General features: G+C 32.5%; 1 long non-coding RNA gene across 1 annotated transcript in view; it reads left to right on the top strand.

Annotated features, from left to right (window-relative positions):
- Positions 1 to 362: 362 nt before the first annotated feature.
- LOC309660209 overlaps positions 363 to 23634 on the top strand; it is a 114835-nt gene continuing 91563 nt past the window's right edge. Inside the window, exon 1 of the long non-coding RNA XR_014263272.1 lies at positions 363 to 8309. This is a non-coding gene — a long non-coding RNA (uncharacterized lncRNA). The remainder of the gene's footprint in view (positions 8310 to 23634) is intronic.

A 23634-nucleotide genomic window follows, 5' to 3' on the forward strand; every position in this document is an offset into this window, starting at 1 on the left:
AGAAAGATGAAATGTTAAAATAGATCCTGAATAAAACCTGGAAAGCTTCAGACACAAAGAGGACATGAGCTCGGATCCAGAAAGAAATTCATACCTTCAAACTTCAGGCTGACAAAAAAGCAATGAGTGACAATGGACTCAATTGTAGGTACTGCACCTATTTGCTCACCAGCCCTGGAGCCACTGGGGGTCTTCCTCGGTCACCGTACGGACACCAGTATCTTGACCTGAAACAAATAGACTACCATATATTTCTCCAGCAAAGATGGGTTTATTTGGGATCAGCAGGGAACTGCAGTTCAGGGTCTGTAACCATGGTGAGCCTTGTGCAAGTCCCTGCACAGCAAGGGAAAGGAGGACACTTTTATAGGGAGGAAAATGAATTTGGGAGGGCTGTAGTAAACAACAGCCCACGGCTTTTCCTTGACTGAGGGCTTGCCAGGAAGGAGTCTTTCTTCCTGTCGGACTCTGCCAAGTCTCAGGGAGTGAGAGCTCCGCTTCTAGTCTCCCAACTCGATTTAATGGAGGTTTCGGTTTACTAATTTTTTACACCTTTATATCGGGAGAGGATATATGTTGGAAACATAGCCAGGATAAGAAGTACTTTTTTCTTTCCTCAGGGAATAAATTAGTGGCACCTTCAGAAGAGGAGCCTGAGTGTAAAAGCATTTAATTTTGAGATATTAGTTCAAATGCTTGTTATAGCACAGTGTTACATAACAACCAAATCAATTAAAACACAAGATTTTAAAATATAGGGTAAACAATGTTAAGTGTAACTAAAAGTAATGAAATCAATGTGTTTAACTTGACTGGAACTGATATTTTTACTCCTTATTGTGTTGAAATATATTGATTGTAGAAAAAAAGGGTCATGCTTTTTCCTTGACCAACTGAATATTTTATAGATTGTGTTTTACCAGTAAGTGTGAACCATGTTTTTTCTCATATAAATTAAACTAGATACCACTTGCCTAACAAATGGATGATTTGGCGGCTCTCTCATACTCATACAATTTTTTTAAAAGTAAATAGGGAAACTTGGTATAATGTATGCTTTTGGGAATTTGTCAAGAGAATATATGCAGAATCAAAAGTTCATTTGGGTAGAGCACGAATACAGAAGGATATGTCAAAACCTTAATACAGGCAGAACTCAGTTTTCATGGTCCTGATACATGTGGATCTCCATTACCATAGTTTAGTGGTTTAGTTAAATATCACCAATCTCCCAACAAAAAGATTCAAATTTCTGTTACCACAGTACATTAACTGTGTAATTCCATGAAGAACAATTTTTGCTGCAAGCTATTCAGTCCAAAAGTCATTATGTCAAAACAGATATGCATCATCGTGACAGACATGTCACTTCTTTCAAAGTCTGCACAGCTGTTATTTAGTTTACACACAAACATAAAGAATTTAGTCGTGTTGCTTCATTGTCACTCAGCAATAAACCCACATGATATTATACAAAAGTGAGTAGAGAAAGGACACTGGCTCCCCCCAAAATGAAAGTGCACAAAAAACAAAAAGTTACAGCTCTGGTAGTAAAATTTGAATCAAATGTGAATGGAGTTACAGAAGAAGTAACTGATCATTGGAATGTTGACACTGTTGTCATTCAAGGGACTCCAAATATGGATACAGAGAAACTTGTTGAAGGCAAACTTATAGACATAAATGAGTAAAGTAGTTGTAATGAAAAGGATAAAGATGTCCCAGAGGAAGTGACACCAGAAAAAACCTTCACATTAAAGACACTTTTGGAGATATTGCACAACACTGAAACACAAAAAATCAAGGTTGGAAGCTGATCTAAATTTAGCAAAAGTATGAAAATCAGCCAAGGTATAGGAAAGTTCCTCACTCTGTATCCACAGTGTATCAGTGAAGGCAAACACCATTCAAACTACTCTTGATGAATTTTTTTTTTTTTGCAAAGTAGTATCTATCCATCTATCTCTCTATCTGTCTATAGAGAAATCCTCCCTACCATGAACTATAAGTCCATAGGCATATTTTTAAACATCATCAAATTTCAGTTTCCTAAATTATAACATGATATTTTAGAGATAACAAATCTATGTATAGCACATCAGAGATTTAAAATGGGTATAAATAAAATATGATCTATGAAATAGCTTACAATCCTCAACGAGTTATGCAAAAATAAATTATTATAACTGACTCATCTCCTTAGTCTAGCCAAATAAGACATTGGCTACTGACTTTATTAATAATATCAAGTCTAGAATATACTACATAGACCCTTTTCAGAGAACTGTTTCAAACATGCGGTTTTGGAAATAAGACATCAGCATTTTTTAATAGTTTCACCTTGCTTTGCATTTTCAATATTAATTTAGATTTTAATGGATCAGAGGACATGTAGACTCAACAAGAGATGATTCTAATATGGGTCAAATATATTAACCCTGTTCTTGGTATTATTGAGATGTACTGGAGTGGATATTGTCTATTCAGAAGGAGGGCAATAAAAGAGTTTCAACTGCAGCTTATCACACACTAAACTGAACTGACTACACCTCAGTTTTGATTAACAAGTGATGGCAAAAGGCTATCCGTAACTATGTACATGCCACAAAAGCATTTCAAGACTCATGTCATTCTGAAACCAGTGCTTGTTTTATAATTTATAAAGCATTACATCTCATTATCTTCTGACAAGATATGTGAAGGAACTAAATCCCCTGAATCCATTCTGTTGCTAGAATAAAATATTTATTTCCTAGTGGGTATCCTGACCTGCCAATTGCTTCAAAATCTGGACCCATATTTGTTATCATATTTTCTAAGGTTATGCACATGCTAAGATCTTTTCTCTTTCTCGTGTCTTCCATTATAGTAAGTGATATATGAGGTACTTTCAAGACAAAATTTTGACAAGACATTATTCAATAGAACATTTCTACATACATTATTCATTGTATTTTTGAGAAGATATTGGTAAAAGAATAAGAGGAAAAGAAGAAAGGACATTTTAGATGCATAATTCAAACATAAAGGCCATGAAATAGTAAATTGACAACTTGGAATCACAGTTTTTATATTTGAGATTAAATACAAATTCTCAGGATAATAAAATGGTTAAGCACAAAGACACTAGACCTCAACTAACCATGTGAACTTGACCTAGAGATTGATTGAACTCTCCATTCTCTGTGTTCTGATCTGTAAATGGATGATGATTTCCACATAAGATTTTTGGCTGGACACAAACATTCAGACTATAGCCAGGGGATATCGAGATTTGGGGAGCACAGGATTATATTTTTGGGTCCTTCCTTTCAGAAATGAATACAACATTTAAATACAAAATTATTTACATAAGGGAATGACTAATTTGGAATGAGAAATAAATCACCATAAATTAGATTTGAAATATGTCCTAAAACCCATAAATACCATAAAATCTTGAAAAGTAGAATGCTATTTTTATTGACCACCTGACACTTCTATTATAATTTTCAACAGACTAACTTCTGGATCCTGACAATGCAAACTGCTTCTCCTCTACTACTTATATTTTTCCGATGTCTGTTACAACTGAACACTTTGCTGTGGCTGTTTGACTCCTGACCTGCACCTTCGTCTCACAGCACTGGGTAAGTGGACCTATTGGCAGGTAAGAATAGTTCTAGAAGACAAACTTTCACTGGGAAAACTGGGAAAACCCTAACAGTTCATGAAATTTGTTTCAAAATTTCTAAATAAATTCACTAAATGCATACCTAAATCATCTTTCTTGGCCGATCAAAAAAAAAAAAAACAAAAAACAGCCCAGTCACTCAAATACCACCTGAGATGAAGTATTTTTCCTGACTGACATTTCACAAATGAAGGGCTAATAAGTCAGTACTGGAGAGAATGTGCATGTGAAATAAGAAGAAAAGAGACACAAGAGTCTAATATTTTTTATCCCTTTATTGCCACAAAGGTCATAGTTGTGAGAGATTTCAGAGTTAAAGACTAATACAGAGTTGTACATGTGACAGTGACAGTATACCACCATGGGGCAACAAGACTGCTGAAAGGTGATACTCTCCCAAAACAACACATTCTCTAGTTCATGGGTTAAGAATAGGAGAAACAAAGAAAAAGGTGCTATTTGTGGAGAATAATAAAACTTAGTGAGACTGACAGGCCAAGCTGTGGCATTTGATCTCAGATTTTAGAATGTAGAGAGGATATTTTGACCTTAGTAATTTTAAAATCATATAATATTATTCCACTTATGAAATCCTACCTACATTGTGTGAGACACCTTAAACTGCCCATGCAAGGAGAGATAAAACTCTTCCCTACCTTGATTGTGGTAGTTATATGTCTGTATGAATTTATCAAAATTTATAGAATTTTTCACTAAAAAGTGTTAATTTAATTGTATGTAAAGAATATCCTAATAAAAATATTTTTAGAACCCCTTTGGTAATAATAATGACAACAACAATAACGAAGTAAATGAAAACAGGGGCAAAAGTATTTGCACTTTAAATCACAAAGGGCTAAGTTCCATAACTGAAAGTGCTTATAAAATCTGAAAAGAAAAAATCTGATAATAATTAAACAAAAACTATGAGCAGGCATTTCATGGAAAGTAGAAATACAAAAGGCCCTTCAATATATAAAATATCTTTAATCTTACTCGTAAAAGAAATACAACTTCAAAATGATCGTGTCTAATAAATTATTTTATTAAATCCAATGTGTGATACCTACTCTATTAGGAAAGCCATGTGGACATAGGCACTCTCATAAATTGCTGATGTATATGTAAAATTATAAAATACTATGAAGAAACTGTGGCACAGGACTCGAAACGTCACCACACAAGACATGGTGGCCATATTCACCAGGCAGGGCGCATTGAAATGCAAAATTCAAGAGCTCAAAAAAAGACCATATAAAGATTTTAATACAGAATAGGTGATTGGGACTTCCAGCATTTCAAATTTTTAAATTTTGAAAAAAATCAGTAGTGCACCCAATACCATAGTCTTAGGAAAAGATACCCAGAATAAACAGACACGTCCCTTCCCCGGCCCTGCAAAATCTGGTAAATGCACAAAAACAAAATTTGCTGAGAGATTTCTCCCAATTAAGTTTATGTACACAGGTTAAGTCATGGATTCTAGACAAATAAAAGGATTGTTCAGCAGTTAAGGTTAGAGCACTCTACTCATGCATCAAGAGCTCCTCTAGCTCAGACTCAAAACAATAAGTGAATAGGTGAGGATGAATTTTATCATTTAATTGAATTGTAATATAATTGACATGGGTCAGATACTTTTTATTTTGGACTTTAATTCCTTCAAAAATTAACATTATTGGACTTGCACTCGCAATGGCGTTTGATATTTGACATATGATTTCGCCTTAAAAATTTGATTAAAGGAGAGGGTTTGTATTGAGTGATGAACTAATGGGTGAATTTTCAGGCTTGGGTGCGAAGAGGCCTTTGATTTAGTTCAATGAATGCACTTACGAAGGGGGGAATAAACTTATTGTCAGAGATAGTTGGCATCACCCCATTTCTATCTGACAGTAAACTAAATATATCCAAAGGAAAATAACTGAATGGTGTGAAGGGGCTCTCTTCTCCTTATGCCTGATTTTTATTTTTTTTAATGTAGGAGGTGAGATCGAATAGTTTGATGTGACTGTTCTCTCTCTGCCCCTTTCTGCCCGGAGTATTTTGAATGACATCTGATTCCCTATTTAAGGGAATAAATTGAACATGCTTTGCTCAGTTTCTTCATTTTTCCTATTGGGAGTAACTAACTACTGGGAGGAGGGGTTCTCTTCTCTTATTTTGGACCACAAATCTTACTCGGCTGATCATCTGAATGTGGTGTGTGCATGTGTGTTCGTATGTATGTTTGTGTGTGTGCTGAGTGTGTAGTGTGGGTATACACAATTCTGGCAATATTTTTATATAGAGCAAATCCTTTTTGCTCACGGGAAAGTTGAATCCTCAGACATAGCCTTTATCAGTAAACTGATAATTTGGTGTCCACCTGCTACAACTTAGTCTTATTTTTTAAATTTAATCAAAGCTCAGGTAATTTAGAATGGTCCTATTTATTGGAACTTTGCAAAGACCCTTGTAACAACCTTTGATAATCCTGGGATGTAGAGCCAGGCAAAAGCTCAATCAGAGATTTAGCCACAGAATTCAGTAGGAAAAATATATTCAGGTTTCTCCTCTATCTTAACCTACCATAAACGAATTAAAGGGGTTTAAAATATTATTTGGTAGCATGTAGCTTGTTCACTTTTCTTATGTCATTTGTTGAATCAGTATATTTCATATCTTTATAGTTATATATGCTATATACCAGATCATGTAATATATATTATTATAGTTAATGTTAAGTTAAAAAATTTTATAACTCTGAGTTGTTGAATATCATGCCTCTTCTATATTTTTGATATTCACTGAAGTAGAGGGATAGGAGAATATGTCAGTGGAAATTCTACTCCATGGGTATAAATTACTAGGACTCCTTTGGAATAAAGGCACTTATATATTCATCTATTATATTCATCTATTCATTCAAAATAAGTTAAAATATTGTTTGAATATCTAATATGGGCCCCCAAATATTCTAAGCCATGCGGATACAATAGTGAACCAAATCAACAAGTCTTCTCATATTATAGAGCTTTTTATTATACTGAGGAGACTCAGTCAATAAGCAAAGTAGATAAATAAACACATTAATACACTTGGCATTTCCAATAGTAATTGTTATGAAAACAACAAAGCTAAGCAATGTGATAGAGAATATATCAATTATATATTGCTATGCATCAAACCACATTGAAACTTAGTGATTTAAGATTACTCTTATTTACTTGCTCATAATTTTCTGGATTGGTTTTTTGGTCTGGGCTCTTTGTTTGGTCTCATCTGTGGTCACTTTTTCAACTATACTTATATGTGGCTTGGCAGAGGCTGGGAGTTCAAGATGGCATCACTCACATATCTGGAAGTTAGTATGGAATGAGCCTCTCCAACAGGTTTGCCAAGACTGCTTTACGTGATGATCACAACGCAAAAAGAGGACAAGCCCCAATATACAGTGCTTATCTCTCCTTGTATCAGATGTGCTGATATGTCATTGGCCTATGCAGGTCATGCAGCAAAGCTCAGTAAATATGGGACTGGAAGAAATGAGCTCTGCCTCACTGCCTGGGAAGAGGAGACCTGCGTTGCTTAGCCAAAGGCTTCAGTGAAGATGAGGGAGCCTAATTTTTTTGAGTGCTTGGTATGTGCCAGGCACAGCATTATGCATTCTAAATAAAATTATTTCATGTAATGTGAAAGCTATAACTCCAAAATATGATTATTGATGTAAATACACAGATTACTAGATGAGGACATTGAAATAAGAATGATTAAATACCAAACTTAAAACAACTTATAGGTGGTAAAGCTTTATTTGAAACAAGATCATTTTTTTTAATTAATGAATATAGTGCCTACTACCATTTGGGGTTTACTAATACATCTATTTTATTATTAATCTTGCACCGTGTTTTTAATAAAACTAAAATCTTTATTATTATATCAAATCAGTCTCACTTGTTCATGTACTCATCTGAGAATAGCCGCTAGATTTTGTAGTTAAAATAAAGGAAGGTGTCCTACATTGGAATAATTATAATAATGGTGATTATTATTTATACATCTTCTTTAATGTACTAATAATCCTCACCAAATCTATAGTTATTGAAGTCATCATTTTAAAGTTGATAAATTTGAGACACAGCAAAGTTAAAATAGAAAATTATGAGGTCAAATCTGCACCCATGTCTCTCTGGCTACAAACTCTTTCTATGTAAATGATAATATGCAGTTTAAGTAAAGGGATAAAATAAATATATAATTTGAAATTTTATTACGTAAGAATATATTAAATATGATAAAACTAGAATCAGAAACCATGAACTTGAGCTACAGGGTAGAGGATGATAAAACACACTGGGGGGCTTCCCTGGTGGCGCAGTGGTTGAGAATCTGCCTGCCAATGCAGGGGGCACGGGTTCGAGCCCTGGTCTGGGAAGATCCCACATGCCGCGGAGCAACTAGGTCCGTGAGCCACAATTACTGAGCCTGCGCGTCTGGAGCCTGTGCTCCGCAACAAGAGAGGCCGCGATAATGAGAGGCCCGCACACCGCGATGAAGAGTGGCCCCCGCTTGCCGCAACTAGAGAAAGCCCTCGCACAGAAACGAAGACCCAACACAGCCATAAATAAATAAATAAATACATAATCCCAAAGTTTAAAAAAAAACCACACTGGGGAGAGAAAGGGCTTGATACAAAATTTAGTGGACTAGGTGCATATTCAGAAAAATGTATCTTCAAAAGTTAGGAGGGAAAGGTAATTTGATAATACTTTCTCATACAGTGATTGATAGCTATTGTGTTGTCTTTACACAGGGACTAAATGGTTACAAGTACATGTTATGAAGATAATTTTTAGTTTGGGGGAAAAGTAGAAACGTAAATATTCTAGAGGCAGGGAAATCAAGGAGGAATGTACCCCAGAAATTTAAGATCCTAAATTTCAGTGGTGCTGTGAAGATGGAAAAAGACAAACAAATTGGAGATACTTCAGAGATAGAATAGAAAGGATGAGACAATTTATTGAACAGAGTAAAGAAGAGTTATAATCCAGAATGTAAATTTTGAAAATAAAGATGGCTTCATTTAAAAGCACTAACTCATGAAATGTGTTTGAGTGTAAAGGGAGTTATTTCCAAGCATCAGGAAAATAAGCCAAAATAACTACAAAAAGGACAGTTTACAGGAGCATTGAGTAAAAAGAAACAGTAACACGATTGCTAATGGTAACCATTAGGCCCTGGCTGCTGAGGTAGTTGTTAAAATTATAGAAAAAGTACATTTACCCATGCATTTATTTAATGAAATAATGCTGAATATAGTATCATGTTATTAATTTTTCACATCATATGGGTTATGGATTAAATATGTCCCTTAAAATCTATATCAGATACAAATCTTGGAGGTGAACTGACATAAATATAGAATCATGTAGAATTAAGTGGATGTTATTTAGAGAAGATTGTGTGTTTGTGATATAGAAACATCTTAACTGGGAGTAAATAATTGTTGAAACTTGTACAATGAAGGGTTTGGTCAGTTTGTTTTATGATGTTTTAAAAATACAGATTTCTGTCTAGCTTATATTTTTTTATATTTTGCAATATTGACTTCAGAAAAATAAAATTGAATCATTTATAATAGTCATTTATAATTTAGAAAATAGGTCTTCAATACACAGCTGAAGATCTAGAGCAAGAGATAATTATATTTTATAAAATGGAGCTTAGGAAAATGCATTTGCATTCTAAATGGACATTCCAATATTTCTATGAAAATCAATTAATCTATACCCTTATCAACAGAGGTTTTTATTTCAAAAGGTAAGACTTTAAAATATTTCTCTTTCATTCAAATGCACACTTCTACCAAAACAACAGAATGTTTCTTTATGGTTCTCAGCAGTTAGTTTATTTTTTAATTTTTTATGACAATGTAACTGCAAGCTTTCACTGAACTTATATCTCTTCTCAAACTATAAAAACACAGTTGTTTGTTACATGTCTATAGGCCAAAGTATGCATACAGAGGGCCTTTCTGGAAAGGAACAGCTAATTCTCATTTGTACTTTTTTTAAATTGAAGTATAGTTGATTTACAATGTTGTGTTAGTTTCAGGTGTACAGAAAAATGATTCAGTTTTATACATATGTATAAAACTGAATATATATATTCTTTTTGAGATTCTTTTCCCTTATAGTTTATTACAAAATACTGAGTATAGTTCCCTGTGATATATAGTAGGTCCTTGTTGGTTATCTATTTTATTTATAGTAGTGTGTATATGTTAATCTCAAACTCCTAAATTGTCCCTCCCCGCCCTTTCCCCTTTGGTAACCATAAGTTTGTTTTCTATGTCTGTGGGTCTATTTCTGTTTTGTAAATAAGTTCATTTATATAATTGTTTTTAGATTCCACATATAAACAATAAGCAATGTCATATGATATTTGTCTTTGCTTACTTCACTTAGTATGATAAGCTCTATGTTCATCCATGTTGCTGCAAATGACATTATTTCATTCTTTTTTATGGCTGAGTAATATTCCATTGTGTGTGTGTGTGTGTGTGTGTGTGTGTGTGTGTGTGTGTGTGTATATATATATATACATATATATATATATATATATATATATATATATATATAACATCTTCTTTATCCATTCATCTGTCAATGGACATTTAGGTTGCTTGCACGTCTTGGCTGTTGTAAATAGTGCTGCAGTGAACATTGGGGTGCATGTATCTTTTCAAATTACAGTCTTCCCTGGATATATGCCCAGTAGTGGGATTGCTGGGTCATATGGTAATTCTATTTTTAGTTGTTTAAGAAACCTCCATACTGTTCTCAATAGTGGCTGTATCAATTTACATTCTCACCAACAGTGCAAGAGGCTTCCCTTTTCTCTACACCCTCTCCAGCATTTGTTGTTTGTAGATTTTCTGATGATACCCATTCTAACTGGTGTGAGGAGATACCTCATTGTACTTTTGATTTGCATTTCTCTAATAATTAGTGATGTTGAGCAGCTTTTCATGTGCTTCTTGGCCATCTGTATGTCTTCTTTGGAGAAATGTCTGTTTAGGTCTTCTGCCCATTTTTTGTTTGGGTTTTTGTTTTTTTAATATTGAGCTACATGAGCTGTTTATATATTTTGGAGATTAATCCTCTGTCCATTGATTCATTTGCAAATATTTTCTCCCTTTCTGAGGGTTGTCTTTTCATTTTGTTTGTAGTTTCCTTTGCTGTGAAAAAGCTTTTAAGTTTCATTAGGTCCCATTTGTTTATTTTTGGTTTTATTTCCATTACTTTAGGAGGTGGATCAAAAAAGATCTTGCTGTGATTTATGTCAAAGAGTGTTCTTCCTATGTTTTCCTGTAAGAGTTTTATAGTGTCCAGTCTTACATTTAGGTCTTTAATCCATTTTGAGTTTATTTTTGTGTATGGTGTTAGGGAGTGTTCTAGTTTCATTCTTTTACATGTAGCTGTCCAGTTTTCGAAGTACCACTTATTGAAGAGACTGTCTTTTCTCCATTGTATAGTCTTGCCTCCTTTGTCATAAATTAGTTGACCATAGGTGCATGGGTTTAACCTTATTTCTGATACTTAATAAATATTCAATAAGTGCTAGCTATAACTGAAACTAGTGCAAGGTTTGTTTGTTTGTTTGTTTTTGCCTTCAGCCTACTGCACTTAATAGTGCTAGCTTTGGCCTCATTTTATAGATGAGAAAAATGAGACTTATAGTGGATTGGTAATGTGGAAGATATCATACAATCAAAGAGATTTTGGTATTCAGATCAGTAAATAGGAAATGAAACATTTTACGGTCAGATTATAGACTTTCTAACAATATCTGTAACCTGGAAAAATATTGCTACATAATAGAAAATAATCTGAGATGGAATCAGTTTTTGGTGACACGAAGCCATGATACAAAAAAACAGTAGTCTTAGAATAATATATTGAAGAGGCTTTCATGTGTGCAATATGAAAGCGAAGCAGCTATTAAAATAGATTATAGGATTTTGTTCTCTACTTCAGCACAGCATATGTTCTTTAAAAACTTGACAAAAAATAATAAAAGCATGCTAAGAAAATGACATAATCAGTACTCTCATCCATCAAAGATTGCCACTATTATAGTATTCTTACGCATACAAACATTTTGTTTCCTTTTTCTATTAAACAATATCAACATTTCTAACAAATTATTTCTCTGTTTTTCTGACCACATTTTAAGAAGCATAATAATTATAAATATTATAAAAATCACACAAATAACAATCATATAACAAAAAGTTACTTTTATTTTTATCAACTTGGTAAGTTAAAATAGCAGCTCATTGTTATTTAATTTTGTGCTTCTTAAATTATTAGAGAGACCAAACATTTTCCTTATTTATTGGCCATTTGTATCCCTTATCTTGTGGATAGCCTGTCCAGATGTTTTAGTCCCAATCAAACAAATAATTACCAGTCACACTTTCAATTTTCAAGGAAATAAATACAAATACAACCATATACTTGAGTAAATTTAACTTATATGGTCAGCATTCTTCTGTCATAAAGGTAACTAATTTTCACTGTAGAAAATTTAAAGGACATAAAACAGAGTAAAACAGAAAGCAACAAAGCACAATTACTATCTATCATTGTAAAAGTAAACAGAATGATCATGGATAACATGCTGTTGTATGTCTTTTTGGTGTTTTTGACATCCATACATAATTGCATATTCCTGTTTCTTAGAGCAAAAATAAATAAATGAATAGATGATAGATAGATAATAGATAACAGGTAGTAGATAATAGATGATCTCTTGCACATACCCCACACACAAATGTTTCAAAGCAAACTCAGAATATCTTAAACTTGTAAAGTCCTCATGAGTGAGTATACCACATTTTATCCATTCACCTGTTAATAGAGAGCTGGCCCTGCCCTTTGAAATCTATAATTCTATATTTTGAAATTTATCTTAAGAAAACCATAAGATATAGATACAAAGTTTTTCATATAAAAATATTGGTGACTTTTATTAACACATATTTATTGTCTACTATATGCCAAAACCTTCATTAGCCACTGGAATTAACACAGTGAATAGTACTGACAGATCTCTAATGCCACTGAGCTTATACTCTAGTGGGAATGGCAGTCAGTAGAACATAAATATATATATATATATACATATATATGTTTGTATATATATATGGTCATGTCAAATAGCGTTTTGAACATGAGTATTTGCATATAATATGCACAAATATATCAATATACTCTATAAGAAAAGTGAATCTATAAGATAAAAGAACCTCAAAATTATTATGCTGAGTGAAGGAAGTCAGAGAGCCAAGGAAAATATACTGTATGGTATAATTTTTTTTAATGATAGAGAATACAATTTAATCTGTAGAGATAAGAAACAGATCAGAAGTTGCCTTTGGCTGGAGAAGAAAGAACAGGTGCATTGCAATAGGTACAAGAAAACTTTTGGTTTCCCTATTACACAATACACTAAATGAAACTATGTGCATATTGCTTTCTTTTAATTTTTCCTTTCTTTTGGTTATTGGTTAAGATGAAAACATGTCTTATCATTTGTACATAATCCATAAATTATTTTTGTCCATATTCTTGTTCTTTTCTTCAACTGAACTGTTGATTTTTTTTCTTATTAATTTGCAAAGACATCCTCAGATTTAAAAAATAAATTCCTGTAACAAATATTGCAAATATTTTACTAAATTATCTTTTATTTTTTATATTATTTAAAACTGTATTGATATAAAGAAGTTTTACATTTACAGATAATCCATTTAATTCAATTCAATTTAATCTTTTCATTCATTCAACAAATACTTATGAAGTACCTGTGTTGGAGATTGAATGAATCCATTATTATCTTTATCAAAGAATCTCAGTTCTGTTAAAAGATAAATGGAAGTATATTAAAAAATTTAAGAGTTTATTTGAGCAAAAATCAATTCCCATAAGGTAGCACCAAACCAGAAGTGGACAGAGGCAAGCTCCACTGACAGGAGCTAGGGGCAAGACTTACAGAGAAGATGTGAACGCAAAGCAAGAATTGCTGATTGGCTATAGCTTAAGCAGTTGTCTTATTTGAGAAAGTCAGTCAGCTGTTTGTGCTTCATTGTCCTTAGGTTTTTATTTACCTTGAAGCATTTACAGGCTTAGGTTTGGGTTTGCTTACAAAGGCTCACCTCAGTCTAATGGCCTCCTTGTTTAATTAATTTAGCAGTTCCAAAGGACATTATCTAGCCTTTTAAAGAAAAGAATATGGATTCTGATTATAGACTGTGTTCTGTTTTTATGCATTTTTGAAAAATCCAAAAAAGATTCTTTGATAGTCTATTCAGGAAGGCAGGGGGAAATATAAATGAAGGGTATTGTTCATTTCAAGCATCGGAATTAATCCCAGTGGTTGTCAAACCATTATAATTTTTTAAATAGGTATTTTTGTTATTGTACCTTTTGTTAAAATAATAGTATTCACCCTATTTTTGTTCTTCCTAGGAGTTTTATTGTTCTTTAAATTCTCACTTAGACTTTTATAAAAAGTGAAAGGTATATAATTGGATCCTACTGAAAGTCACTGGCTCCAGAGACAGAGCTCCATTTTTAATTATTTTAGAAATGTAGGAGTATACACTGATTTGTAGGTAGTTGTATTGCTTTTGGAATGTTCACTTGCCTAAGAATGAGGAAATTTGTAAGTAAATGAACAATCATCTCTGTAAATTATTCCTGTGTTCCACCAGCTGAGTGACCAAGCAGAATCAATTTGTATCAGAGAGATTGTTCTTGGTTTCCCAGAAAAAATAGATGGCAATGTTTGAACAAATTCACCAAATTATAAAGAGAACTTGCTATAATTTCAACTTCGACTTGTCAATCAGCAACAACTATATACTCTACTGACTCAAATTTCAAAATTCATCATCTGTTTTTATGATGTTGCAATAGAACAAATGTGTTTAGGACGTAATCGTGAAAAGCCAGAAAGAATATCAAACTTGGGCTCAGCATCAAACTTGACACTATTGAAATGGAGTGCTAGATTCAAAAATACCATAAACACAATAATCAATAATGGCAAAGTCTAAAATAATTCATGTGAATTAGTTGTGCTTCCTAGATTAACTTGCATCATTTTTCTTTTTGGCAAGTTAAAAGATGTGCTCACTTTTCCATGTCCATAAATTACTATAGCATTTGTTACTAAATTATGGCAGAGATAGATAACCTTTAATTTGAATACAAAAGATGTTATCAAACATGAATCTACATTTTCTTGTGCAACATGTTAATTTCACAATTTAGTGCCTATGTAATGTTTTTATCTCTTGTAATTTTTCCTTTTTGGAGCCCTAATAAGCACCTACCAATACACTCACACACATGAAAAATGTTGTATCCATCTATTAAAAAAAATACAATGAATTAGCTTAGGGGTAGAGTGACATACAATCATCATCAAAATATTTTCCTTTGTATAATTTGGTCAAGGATTCAAAGTTTTAGGCTGAATAAATCAGACAAGGCAAAACAGTTACTCTTTAGAAAATATTAGTGTAAATAGCTTACATGAAAAAATACTGATGAATAGAGAAATTCTATTTCTATTGTGACAGACATCTTTTAAAAAGTCATATATTCATTTATTCTTTCAGAATATGTTTTTTAAACATCTGTTTTCTAGTTGTTCTCTGTTAATGACATATGTCTGTACTTTGCAGTATAGTAGCCACTAGCTACATGTACTGATTGAGCACTTGAAATGTAAGTAGTACAACTGAACTGTATTTAATTTTAAGCAATTTAATTTAAATTTAAAACTGATATTCTATTCAGTTATTGAAAAACTTTTAAGTATGTTTGGAACTTGAATATGTGAATCTAATTTTTCACCTAGATTTTATGAAATCTAAATACAGATGACTTATTTCTCTATGAAAATTTAGCATCTTAATTGAGATGTGCTGTAAGTATAAAATACACACTGGTTTTCAGAGGGTAAATGCAAAAATAGTGTAAAATACCGCAATAATATTTTATTGGCTAAATATTAAAATAAAAATTAGGATTTTTTTGTTTAAATAAAATATATTCTTAAAACTAATTTCACCAGTTTTCTTTTTACATTTTTAATGTGGACACCAGAAATTGTAAAAGGAGGTGGATTAACAGAGTTAATGATGGTAAGAACTTAACAATTCCTATCACATAGTTAATTTATTAATAGTCATGAATTTCACCAGGATCCATCTAATATCATAGGCAAAAGAGGCATTTTCTCTTATAACTTGAAGGTTACCAGTAAAACATCTGCTTAAAAGTATCACCTTATTCTGGCTTAGCCTGGGACATAGATTTATTTTTCAGTAATGCCTTTAGATGAGAGCAAGGAACTCCTGTCAAAATACATAACCAGCACTAATGTATCAAGTGTTTTCAAACTCCACTAAGAGAGTGGTACTAGATGCACTTCCTGTATTGCCTTACTTAATTCTTACAGCAACTCAGTGCAGTCGGTGTTATGAGTAACTCCAATACAAAGAGAAAGCAATTAACATGCCCAACCAGCACAGATGCAGTCATTCAACAAATGTTTTCTGAGTACCTTCCCACTGCTTGGGCTGCTCAAGGCACATGCATATCACCAATGAACAAAAACAATGAAGACCCTCTTCTTTATGGAGTTTATTTTCTAGGTAGTAAATAAGGACTTAAAGCTATATGTACTTTATTAAAATTCTCTTTCTTCATTAATTTATACTACTAACATTAGTTTGGTGACTTTGGGCTAGTTACTTAATCCCTCTGATCTTTAGTGATTTTGTGTCTCAAAAAGGGTTAGTGACAAAAATATAATAAAACAAATACCACTGTGCAGAATTTGAGGTTAATAAAATATCACATGTGAACCCTGCTTTATTAACTATATCTCCCATGTATTTGTTTTTTTAAGATATTTGTATTATTTTAAAACTATTCACCATATGTCATAGCATATTTTGTAATACATTGACACTCAACTTGTCTTACATTGTCTTAAAGTTACAGTCAACTTTACATTTTAGTACTAAGCATATTTTTTGATATTATAAAATTAGTACAATAAGTATATTTGAGTGTATTATTTTTTGTTTTGTAGCTTTGACATGAAATAATGCTGTTTCTCGTTTTCTCCCAGTTATACCTGCTCCAGACATAAAGTTCATGAGGGCTTTTGATTAAAACCAAACAATGTTATAACACCACTAAGTATATAGTGTTATATAATGTTTTAATGTTATAATGTTTTTTATAATGTTATTACACCGCTAAATATATAATGTTATATAATGTTGTAATGTTATATAATGTTATAATGTTATATATAATGTTATAATATTTTTATACCATTAAATATAATATCAAAGAGTATTAACCCTGACCAAATAGAGCTCATTCTGTCAAGGAGGCAAGCATAAAATATTACCACATGTACAGTAAATTCTATTTCAGAGTTACTGTGTGTAATTGGTAATGAAACATTCAAAGAAGGAATGCCTGATTTGATTTGAAAAGGTTAGAAAAAACTTCACAGAGAAAGTGACAACTGAGGCTTTGCAATAGAAATATGGGTTTGACTAGAATACAAGACACTGGAGGTTAGGAATTCCAAGATCTAATAGCCATTGTTAAGTTCAGGAGTTATAAAAATGTATGGTGTGTTTTTGGAATTACAAGCTATTCCACTCAACTTGATTGTCACCTCTTTTGTGTGTAGCCTTCCCTGCTCAGTTCAGCTAGAATAAATCGTCTTTTCTGAATATCCTCTTGTCACCTTTCACGTGGTGCAGTTTAATTTTTGCCTTATGATTATCTAGGGAATGTGTTTATTGAAGACATAGACTAAGGTAACCTAGTTAAAAAAAATAAATTCATAAAACAGTTACTTAGAATTACAAAACAGAAGGAAAGAAAAAAATTAGTCTCTTTTTTAGATCAGTGATATCACTGAATAAAATAAAGCTCTTCTCTGATCATCTTATTGAGAATTCATTAGTGTAAATTAAGAATACAGTATAATGTAATATTCTCAATTTAAAAGATACACATATACATTAAAATTTTTATTGTAACAAGTCACACAAATGTATATGCTAGTAATTCTTTCTGATTCCTATCATATGGGGGAGTTTCCATTTCTGCACAGATTTTCTCTTTTCAAATATCACATCTACCTTTTCCTTATAAGATTCTTTTGCTGAGGGAGAGAGAATAATCTGTGAATCAATGCGCTAATATTGAAAAGGTCAAATTTTTTTCCATGAAAACGTACAGTCATTGTGTTCTTTGTTCCTCAGATTCTTCTTCCGAGCAACAATTAATTCAATTAAACCAACTCTAAAGCTGTGAATTGTCATAGATCATAACCTTTCAAAATGTCTTTGTATTCTTCCTCAAATTTACCTTAGTTAGCATATTTTAATGGTATCACACAAAGGAATACTGTTAAGTATTCTTGGTGTTAAAAAATGCTACACTCCTGCCAACTGCATTGTAAAGAGATTGAGAATAGTGGTATTTCAAGACAGACAGACATCAGCACAATGAATCACATACAAAAGATCAAGAATGATAGGGACGAATACACAAAGTGACATATTAACCTTAAACATTTATCATGTTGGTATCACAGTTCACCTTCATTTCTTCAGTTAAATTCATAATGAAAGGAATATTGAGTGGGAAAATATAAATGCTATTTAATTAATGTAAAGATGAGAGAGAAATACTTTAAATTTTTCACATTCATAATGGTAAATTTCCATTAGTGGATTGCTTTGCACTGATATATGCCATTTCTTTTATGCTCTCTAGTAAGGAAAGATCATCTTTATTTAGGATTCATTTTGTTTCATTAAATGTACTGCTAGAATATCCTAAAATAACTAGAGTTCCAGAGAAAGATGAAATATTGTAAACAGGGTGTTATTTCTCTTAAGCCTATAGTACTTTATTTCAAATACACTATTTACAACAAATATTTATACAGAAATTGCATTTCTGCAATTTTTTGGATATGAAATTTTATATACCTGTAAAATTTTTAACTAAATTTATTTTTTTCTAATCATATAAGTAATAATCTAATGCTACAGAAATTTTGGAAAAGTAAAAAGAAACACATTATCCATGATTTTCAAGTAAAAACAAAATTATAGTTCTGTCATTCTCCAAATTTTACATGCTTTTATGTTTTGATATGCAAAGTAAACCAAGTAAGAATGTCATATTTATTTAGTCATACCCTTGTTTTAGATTGTTTCTGTTTTTCACTATGATAGCTCAGCAATAAACATATTTCTTCTTATTGTATTTTCCCATATTTTGAATTATTTACTTAGAATTGAGTCTGAGATTTGATGGGGACTGCTGTAAGAGGGACAATTATTTATTTTTAAATAATATTATTTTTAAATTTTTAAATAATATTATTTTTAAATATTTTAAAATAAAATTATTTATTTTTTTCCTTTTGAGCCTATTGCGATGTATTGATATATCTGTGATGACATTTGATTTATAATATTTTTGCTATTTATCCATTTATCTTGCCTATTAGACTAGAACTTAGTAAGGGATAGTGTCCATATCATCCTTTTTATTTAGCATAACACCTGATACAGAGCAGACTGTCAATAACTGTTTAATAAATGAAAGTCATGATTAACAAAATGACGTAAAACCAGCCAATCTTCTTAGCTTTGGATTGGTAAACCAGAAATGTTTACTTGTGCTTTTATTAAAAAATTAATAACTAGTGTTAATGAATCCCTTAAAAGTAATGCTTATTAATTTGAATAAAATGCATGAGTCAATTTAATATTCAAAAGCACTCTTAACCCCTATGTATTTAGGGTCTTGGTACACAGGTGGAGACTGAGTTGTTTCTAACAGATGGCTGTTATTGCTTAATTCCAAATAACTAGCCACATTCTATTTCTATAAAGAGAAATAGCTTCATAAATATGTTGTTATGGGTTGAATTGTATCCCCCCAAAAGATATGTTGAAGTCCTAATTCTCAATACATTATAATGTGACCTTATAGTTAACCCTTGAACAATGTGGGACTGAGGACATCTACCCACTGTGCATCAAAAATCCACATATAACTTTACATTCGGCTCTCCGTATCTGCCTTCCCACATCCAGGGTTTCAACCAACTGCAGAGAGTGTAGTACATATTTAGTGAAAGATATTTGCATGTAAGTGGAGCCTTACATTTCAAACCCCTGTTGTTCAAGGGTCAACTGTATTTGAATACGGTCATTTAAGATGTAATTATATAAGATGGAGTCATACTGGAAGACAGTAATACCCTTACAAGAAAGAGAGAAGACATACAGAGACAGACATACAAAGGTAGAACATCACGTCGTGTTACAGCAGAGACTGAAATGTTGCAGCTGCATGCCAAGGAATGCCAAAGATACCTGGCAAACCCCAGGAGCCAGGAAGAGGCAACACTGCAGGTTTCAGAGGGAGCATGGCACTGTCCACACCTTGATTTCAGACTTCCGAGTCTGAATTTTCAGACTCTGGAATTCTAAGACAATACGTTTCTGTTGTTTTACTTAATAACCCAGTTTGTGGTACTTTGTTGTGGTAGCTGCTATTGTCTAAATTCTGTGTCCCCCGCAAAGTTCATATGCTGAGACTTAACCCTCAAGGTGATGGTATTAGGATGTGGAGCCTTTTGGAAAGGATTAGGTAATGAGGAACGATCCCTCATGAACGGGATTAATGATCTTATAAAAGTGGCCTGAGAAAGCTCCCTGGACACATCTGTCAGGTGAGGTTACAGCAAAAAGGCTGCCATCTATGAACCAAAAACATGCCCTAAACAGACACAGAACTCAACCACGTTGACACCCTGTTTCACAGAAACAATGAATATATTTTAAGTAGAGGTAAGCCCCAAGTATTGCACACACATGGCAACCGTATTTATAAAGAAGTCTAGGACTTAAGACTAAAACTGCCTGCAGATAGTGTGATAAGATTTTCTTAGGGATCTTGATGTCTGAAGATCAATAATGTGAAAAAGTAAAAGTGTGTTCTATTCTTCTTTGCAAGTCCCCCAACATCCCATTAAGGAATAATAAAACAATAACTCAGGTTCTTAATTGACATGTTATAGAGCACTTATCACAGATCTGAAACTATAGGCATACCTCAGAGGTACTGTGGGTTTGGTTCCATACTACCACATTAAAGTGAGTCACATGAATTTTTTGGCTTCCCAGTGCATATAAAGTTCTGTTACACTGTACCTTAGTCTATTAAGTGTGCAGTAGCATTATGTCTAAAACACAATGTACATACCTTAATTAAAAATTGCTTTATTGTTAAAAAAATGCTAACCACCATCCAAGCCTTCGACAAGTCATCATCTTGTTGCAATAGTGACATCCAAGATCACAGATCACAGAGCACCATAACAAATATGCTAATAAGGAAAAAGTAGGAAGTATTGCAAGAACTACCAAAATGTGACACAGAAACATTAAGTGAGCAAATGCTATTGGAAAAATAGTGTGGATAGACTTGCTTAAAGCAGAGTTCCACAAACCTTCAATATGTAAAAAATACTCAGTGTCTGCGAAGTGCAAAAAAATGAGGTATGCCTGAAATGTGAACTAAGGACATCACCAGCACCAGTAAGATCAAAAAGAACATTGACTTGGAGGAAGATGAAGATAATTTGTAGAGAAATTGAATAATTATGAATAGCAAAGCAGGGTTTATTTAAAATATAATTAATTTGAGGGTAAGAGAAATTGAAAGACATTAAAGACAGTTGAAAATGACAGTCTCACGTGGTCCCCTCAGTTAGACATAGGGAAAATGAAAGAGATGGTTTAATGGAACATCTATGAGAGGTGTTGCTGATCATCTCCATACTTTTTCAGGGCTTCTTTGTGAATATCTAGGGAATCTGAGTTTTACATTTGCCCATGTGAGAGTTTAGCTGAGAATTAGAGCCAGAATGCTTGTCACACACAGAAGATGACAGTAGCTTGAGTCATGATGTGATCAGTTGTAAGATATGCCAAGAACCTCAGAAGCCTAGGTACATAGGAGACAAACATGTGCTTTAGTCTAAATGATTGCCAAACACCCATGCTACCAGCAGGCACCAGTAAGGGGAAAGTAAACTGTTCTCTTCCTATCACATATGAATGACAGTCACTTAAATGAACCTCCCCAAACCTCTATGGATGGAGGACACTTGGGCTTCAAGGCAGTGAATCATCTATGGAAAGCTGAGATGGAGTCTTGGTCTGTCTTGCAGCTGTACATTAAATCATGAATTGACTTGAGGGACTGGATTAAGAAAACTCAGATTGAAGTGCATTCAATTTTTTTCTACTGAAGTTTTTAGTCTAAGTTCTGAACAGGAAGGTAAAGTTTCATCTCCACAAAATAAAGTTTATGTGTACCACATTAATTACATAATAATTTCCAATACAGTAGTTAATAGCCATAGCCCTTAATAGAAATAATATATCTTAGAACCAGTGGGAATACCAACCTTTTTTTTCTATAGCATTCTGATATTTCAGAGAAATATGCATTAACGTATAATAGAGGCTATCAAGAGGCCTAATTTTCAGCTGACTGTTCTCTTCTCTTCTCACTGTCAATATTCCAATTTTGATCTAAAATTAACTCTCTCTCTTTTAGGGAGAGCTGCAGTTTCTTTTAGTGGAGAAAGTGACTTGTCTTTCAAACTGCCTTATCATTCAAAAGTTTTTTCCCTCTTAAATAACTCTATAAAAACAAAATATTTTCCAAATAATTGAGATATTTACTTTATGAAAAAAGCTGAATTCTCATTTTCTTTTAATTCTTTTCCAAAATTAAGATGGCCAAAAGCTCTAAAATTGTTTTGTCATGGTACTCATTTCTGGATAGAGAAATATCACTTTTTCATTGTTGAATATTGTTTGAAGTTTACAGAACAGCCACAAATTTTGTTTGAGATATCTGGATACATTTTTTTCTGGCTCAATATTAAATACATATTTTTTTTACTCTCTTGAAAGTCTTAATTACAAATCAGATGAAATGACTGTTAAGGTTTACTATATTATCTTGTAACTTCACACACATGCATAAAATACAGTTGTCTCTGGTTGCCAAATATCATTCTTTCCAAAATAAATCTAATAATACTTTAACAATATATTCTTTTCCCTACTTTGGGACACTGTATGAACACATATTAAAGTAAATTTAGTAAAATAATCACCTATAGTAATTATCTGCTTCTATGACTTGAAACATAGGATATAAAATAAAGCAACAATGTTTTATAACTGTATACATAATTTAAAAGAGTAATCACCCAAATGTTAATAAAATTTTCCATATAGAAGAAACTTTTTTCAATGCCACATTATTTATCCAAATCTATTTTAAAAACCTCTCATAAAATTATAAAAATAAATACTTTGTAGTTTGAACAATACTCAGGTTTTTTTTTTTTCTCTCAGGAATGATTGTTTTAAGTCTTTTGTGTAGGCTGTGTTATACGCTTTCCTAGATAAATAAACAGAGTTCTAATATTCCAATTTTAACATTACCCTGCTTTCACTGGAAATAGATTTTAATTTTCCCCAGTTATTACAGAAGTTCAGATTAATGATAACTATGGCAATGAATATGTTAAATGAGGAAAAATTACTTTAAATAAACATGAGCCCTTCCACTAATAGTTTTATCTATTCTGAAATTTCCACTTTATTTCTATACAAAGCCCATTATTAATTGATCTGTAAATTTAAATGAGTATCTATGAGTTGAACGAGTTGCTTGTATAGGAAACTATGTGGATAGCCCACTACATATTATAATTATCCTTTAAATCACCTACTCTGTACGGAAAGTAATTTT

This window comes from Balaenoptera physalus, assembly GCF_965194825.1.
Source record: "Balaenoptera physalus genome assembly, chromosome: 4".
NCBI lineage: Eukaryota > Metazoa > Chordata > Mammalia > Artiodactyla > Balaenopteridae > Balaenoptera > Balaenoptera physalus.